The sequence below is a fragment of the Tupaia chinensis genome, unplaced genomic scaffold (assembly GCF_000334495.1).
Source record: "Tupaia chinensis unplaced genomic scaffold, TupChi_1.0 Scaffold000647_1, whole genome shotgun sequence".
Taxonomy (NCBI): Eukaryota; Metazoa; Chordata; class Mammalia; order Scandentia; family Tupaiidae; genus Tupaia; species Tupaia belangeri.
The window spans coordinates 4,113,671-4,120,298 of record NW_006160168.1 but is presented as its reverse complement, the minus strand read 5'-3'; positions in this window follow the sequence as shown (position 1 = coordinate 4,120,298).

Below are 6,628 nucleotides of genomic sequence, written 5' to 3'. Positions count from 1 at the left end.
TCTTTCCTTCTTTCTTTCTTTCTTTCTTTCTTTCTTTCTTTCTTTCTTTCTTTCTTTCTTTCTTTCTTTCTTTCTTTCTTTCTTTCTTTCTCTTTCTTTCTTTCTTTCTTTCTTTCTTTCTTTCTTTCTTTCTTTCTTTCTTTCTTTCTTTCTTTCTTTCTTTTTTTTTTAATGGTTTTGCCATAGGACTCATATGCTTGCTGGAGAGAGTCAGAGAGAGAGAAAGAAATGGAAAAATCATCCCTTGTGGGGATGGCCATGCTGCAATCCCTTCTCTTCCATTCTCATCTTGGAATTTTGGGCACATACCGAGCATGATTTTCAAGTTGCCAGGTCCAGGACTCAAATCATTGTTGCCATGTGGGAGTCCAATGCTTTAACCACTATGCTAACTGCTGGCCCCCATTTCTCCAGTTTTAAAGGCATCTAGCTGTGATTCTGAAAGTCCAGGTCAATGGATCAGTGGGAAATTCAGTCTTAGTCATTTCTACTCCCACAAGTTTGCTTTAAGAGTCCAGAGATCTTAACTAGCACCAGTGCATTGTGGCAGGCCTTTGGAGTTATCTTTCTTCAATGGTCCCTGCTGGACACATGTGGTCTATAGCTTCGCTGGGCTTGGTGGCTCTACTGCTTCTACTACCCTACCAGCCAGGGCCCTCTTGGGCATGACTACCCTGCATTTTTTCATCATCCCTTACCTCTGCTCCAAAGAAATGGAATCACTTCTGCTATGTGGTTGGAGGAGAACAGAGGACAAAGTATAGATCACACTAGTATAACCTACATGTCAAATAACACAACAAAATGCAACTTAAACTGGCAGATTGGTGGCATTTCTGGTCACTCTCAAGGAATTGGAACTGCAGTCTTTTTTTTTTTTTTTTTTTTTTTTTTGTTTTTTTTGGATTTTTGCCATAGAGTGCATGTACTTGCTGGAGAGAGACAGTGAGGGAGAAAGTAGGAAATCACCCCCTCAGGGTGGATGGCCTGTGCTACAATCCCTTTTTCTTCATTCTCCTTCTAGGATTTTGGGCACACAAGCACACATGCCCAGCATGATCTATCAAGCCATTAGGTCTGGGACTTGAACCATGGTACCATGATTGACCATGTAGGAGTCCAGCACGTTAACCACTATACCATCTGCTGGTCCCAGGAATTATATTCCTACAGAATGTTAGGTGACAAAGTGAGTTTCAACCTACTAGTTTGAATATTTAATCCTGTGAACCATCAAAGTTTCTCCTTGTTTTGGTGTTAAATCTTTTCTCAGGGCTGGCAGGTGGTGTTGTGGTTGGGGGTGTTGGACTCCCACGTGACCAACCATGGTTTGAGTCCTGGACCTGGCAGCTTGCTTTCTCACTTTCCCCTTCTCTATCCCACTCACTTAGTTCCTCTCTGGTGAAATTAAAGTAAATAAATAATTAAAAAAATAAAGTTAAATAAAATAATTATTAAAAAAAATATGTGTGCATATATATATGTGTGTGTGTGTGTGTGTGTGTGTGTGTATGTTTTTTTTCTCTTCCTCTTGGTGGGCCTGGCCATAATGAAGACCAGGTGGTCAGTGGGGAGAACTGTGGTCAGCATCCCTCCCTCTTGAATCTTTGACCTCTTTGCTCTTTGCTATCTCCCTGCCAAGGGCCTGACCTTGAGTATGGGAGTCAGGCAAAGACTGGGGATGGATGAAGTTTACAGCAGTGTCCAAAGAAGTTTCCCCAAATGCTCTCACTCTTCCTCATGACCCTTTTATAAGTGAGCCTAGAGATAAGAGCTGAATTGCAAGATGTTTCCTTCATTAATTCTTCTTGCTGCACTTGGTTACACTAGCATCAAAATCTGGAGAAGTCCTTTCCCTTTCGGATTCATTCAGAGGATTCCTCCTAGGAGAGTGAAGGATGAAGTTTGTAGTAAAATCTGCTCCTGACCTCCTTCAGGTCTCTGAAGTCTTTGTTATGTGCAGCTGAAACATCATTTAGCAGGAAGTGTCCTTCCTCTGTGCGAGGTGGTCTCTTCTGCAAAGCAGCAGCTGACGTTTCGCTTTCGATAATTCCATGACATAATTTTCTCTAACCATCAGAATTTGACTTTCAAAGATGCTTGCTGTAATCTCAATGGTAAGATCTCTGAGAGAGAAGCACGCTGACTGTGCCCATGAACAATTCCCATGATTTTCTGGGGTTGCGGGGCTCCAACCCTGAGTGAAACCTTCCCTCTTGCTCTTTCTCCCCTTTATGTTTCAGAGTGAATTAAGTCTAAACTCAGCCATCCTCTGGAGTGTGAGAGTTTCTTACAGACTTCAAAGTCTTACATCCTGGGCAGGTCCTGTAGTGCAGTATTTAAGTGCTGTGCAGAGGAAGTTGTGCAGAGGATCCCACAGGACTGACCGAGTTTGAGTCCTGCCCCTGGCAGCTTACACAGGTGCGAGGGCATATGCATGTGCTTAGGATCTTGCCAGGATGGAGAATTGGAAGAAAAAAGACTGCAGCGTGACCACGCCCTATTAGGGTGCTCCCTCTGTCTCTTGTACAGGTGCCCTCTGGCATTAAAAATGTCTTACACTGGGGGACCAGAAGATGGTGTAATGGTTGATTGTTAGACTCCCATGTAGTTCACTGCAGTTTGAGTCCCAGATCTGGTGGCTTAAAACTCACACCAGGTACGTGAGCATGCATGCCCAAAATCTAGAGAGGAGAGTGGAAGAGAAAGGATTGCTGCATGGCCATCTCTTCCCCAGGAGGTGATTTCTCATTTTCTGTCTCTCTCTCTCCAGTGAGCACACCCTATAACAAAAAATCTCTAAAAAAAAAAAAGTCTTACATTGGGTAGCAGGGTGATTAAGGCAGCTGGATCCACATGGCCAACCTTGTAATTTGAGTCCCAGATCCAGCAGCTTAAAAAACATGCTGGGAGGAGTTGGCAGGTGGTGTGGTAGTTAAGGGCATTGGACTCCCACATGGCCAACTGTGGTTCAAGTCCTGGACCCAGTGCTTGCTTTCTCACTTTCCCTGTCTCCCTCTTACTCTATCTCTCTCTGGTTAAATTAAATAAATAAAGCTAATAAAATAAAAAAAAAAGGAAAGAAAGAGAGAGAGAAAGAGAGAAAGAGAGAAAGAAAGAAAGGAAGAAAGAGAGACAGAGAAAGAAAGAAAGAGAGAGAAAGAAAGAAAGAAAGAAAGAAAGAAAGAAAGAAAGAAAGAAAGAAAAAAGAAAGAAAGAAAGAAAGAAAGAAAGAAAGAAAGAAAGAAAGAAAGAAAGAAAGAAAGAAAGAGAGAAAGAAAGAGAGAAAGAAAAACATGTTGGGCATATGTGCATGTGTGCCCAAGATCCAAAGAAGAGAATGGAGAAGAAGGGATTATGGCATGGCCATCTCTCTGGGAGAGGGGTGTGGATTTCTCACTTTCCTTCTCTCTGTTTCTCTCCTCTGTGAGCACACACAAATTGAAAAATGTTTTATGTTCTATCTACTTGCCTACCTACTGGTTCTATTAATTTTTCAAACACATATATTTGTTTCTTTAGCAAAATTGTATGCCTACTAGGAGAACCAAGTTTTCCTTTCCATGGAAAGCACCAACTCCCCTGGATCTCAGCAGCCTTACTGGTGACCCCTTCCACAGAAGCAAATGTTTCAGTTACAGGATTTGTTGGACTAGATGGGTCCAGACTTCCATACCCGGAAATAAGGATGTACTTAAGAAACTCTTGGTCTTAGAATTTTCTATTCAGAGAGTCTGCCATGAAAGCTGAGATCTAGTGCTTTCAGGGAATAAGAAATGAAGTATACTGAGAAGTCACCCTGATAGAATCCCCTCTAATCTCCTCTCTCTGTCTCTTGCTGTCTCTGTCTTTTAATTTTTTTAACTAAAAAAAAATATTTAAAGGTGTTTTCTTGGCTCCGAAATCCTCTTTTATCTTGGTAATAATTCCCTCCCCTTTTACCCCTCCCATTTAGAGAGGCAAAAAGGGCAGGCCTTCAGAAGAAGACTGAATCTGCCATGAGAGCTGAGATCTAGTGCTTTTGTGTGGCATGGTTTTCATTTTTAAAAATAAATAAATGAATACATTTTTGTTTATTTGCTTCTTGTTTCTCTTTCTCACTTTTCTGTTTTCTTATCATTTTTCCTTTACCTTATCACTTTGCTGCTCAGCCTCCATGCACTGAGTGTCTAGATAGGTCTAAATGAAACATAGCCAAGCATCTGAATACTATTAGGGTCAATGTATTCCTCAATTCCCATTGAATCTGACACACAAAGGGAGAAAAATGAAATGCCAAAGGGTTTGCAGACCATCTCCTCCTGTGCACCTTGGATCATTCAGATTAAACTTCTAGAAATTAGAAAGAAACAAATAACTTATCAGATAAATAAAAATCACTGGAGAGGCACAAGAATTACGAGAAACCAAGAAAATACCTCTTCCCCAAGGGAAAAGAATAACTCCTCTTCATCCACAGATAGTACAATGGAACTCACAGAAATGTCTGATAAAGAATTCAGAATATTCATAGTGACAAAGCTAACAGAGATGGAAGAGAAGAAAGACAATGGACTCCAGAAAGAAAGAACTGATGAAATCCAGGAGGTGAGGAAGTTCTTGCAAGAACTGAAAGAGGAAATACACACCATAAAAAAGAATCAAATGGAACTGTTGGAGATAAAGGCTATAATACATAAAGTCAAAACCTCTTTTGAAAATATTAAAAGCAGACTAGATCATACAGAAAATCAAATCTCAGATGTAGAAGACAGAACCACTGGAATATTTAAATCCACCATGAAGACTGAGAAAATACCCCCCCCCCCAAATGAGAATAATATACAAGAAATACTAAATATCATTAAACGTCCAAACATTGGGATAGTCAGTATCCCAGAAGGTGAAGAGACTAATAAGGGCATTGATAATCTATTCCATGAAACCCTGGGAGAAAACTTCCCAAACCTAGAGAGGCATTCAAAGATCCAGACCCAAGAAATACAAAGGCCCCCAAACAGGATCTACTCGAGAAGATCTTCTCCAAGACACATTATAGTCAGAATGACCAAAACCACAGACAAAGACAAGCTATTCAGACTGGCTAGAGAGAAATGTCAAGTTACCTACAAAGGATATCCCATCAGGCTAACAGCAGACCTTTCATTGCAAACAATGTGAGCAAGGAAAGAATGGGGAAATATATTCAAAGTGTTGAGTGAAAAACAATTTCAGCCAAGAATACTATATCTGGCAAGATTATCCTTCTTATGGAAAGAGAAGACAAGAACATTCTCAGATAAAACCTGAAAGAATTTACCAACACCAGACCGGCTCTCCAAGATGTTCTGAAGGTAGTGCTATTCCAGGAAAACTAAAGTCAGACACACAGAAATAAGAGTTCTAAAACAACTAAGAAAATGGCCAGCTTAATGGTAGGGACAAGTCCAGAGTTGAATGTTAATCTTCCAGAATTTAAATGGAAAGATCAGACCACAACAGATAGATGAAGTACATGAGTCTGAACTGGTGAAATAGAATTTTATGACTTTTTACTAAAACATTACTAATCTTCTCTGTATATGCCAGAGTTAAGGATTTTTGTCTTCTCTTGAGTTGTGGACAGGTCCATGTACCTACTATTCGAACAGAATCCTAACCTGTCTCCTGGCTTCAAGTCTTAAGCAAAGTTCTCTTAAGATTTTTAAATTTTGATTTATTAAAGTTAAAACTGCCTTTCTTGAAATTAAAAAATGTATTTAAAAATACATATTTAATGAGTATAGTAAGCTATGTAACCTTAGCTAGGTGCCACTTCATAGTATACTCATTCTACCCACAGAGTTTCATGACTAAAGTCAACATGTGTTCACAGACATGTATATATCACCTGAACTTGCTATTGAAAGTCTTTAGATTAATTATTTTTGTGAATCCATACAATGTGGGAAAAAAAATAAAAAGGAATGGAAAGTAACTGCAGATATCAGAGACAATTTGAGAGGAGGGTGGGAAATGGTAGAGGGTAAAAAATAGGGGGGAAATATATATATATTCAAGAAACAAGAAAAGGAAAATAAAAAAAGTTTTCTATTCAGGTGTTAAGAACAACTTTAAAACTTTGTATGGGGCTGATTATACTTGGAATGGGGAGCCACAGTATAGATATATCATCACTCTGTTATCTCGGTTAAACATACTAGCAGTGTGAATAATCACAAAGATGTAATGATTTTATCCATAGGTCCACATATTGAAACAATCAGTAGTGACTTAATCAAAGGAAACAGATAACGGGCAATCACACTTGTGAATAACCTCACTGAGAACATGGTGACTTCACTCAGCAAGGATTTCTGGAATCCTGAATTCCTTGGGCAGGTCAATGTTACAGGCCTCAGAGGACAGGGGCTGGGAGGAGGTGGGGGGAGGTGAGGGAATGACCAAGTTTTACCAAGGCATTTTTCTAATTATTCCAAAGGCTATTCTCAAATGAAAAACAAAACCAAACAACAACAAAATATCCCTGTTACTATGGTACCCTTGAATATCAGGAAATTCTGATTCACATAATAGGTGCCATCATGACAGCTAATGCCCCTAAGGATAAAATTAAAAAATAAAAATTCATTTAAAATAAAGTTTGGTT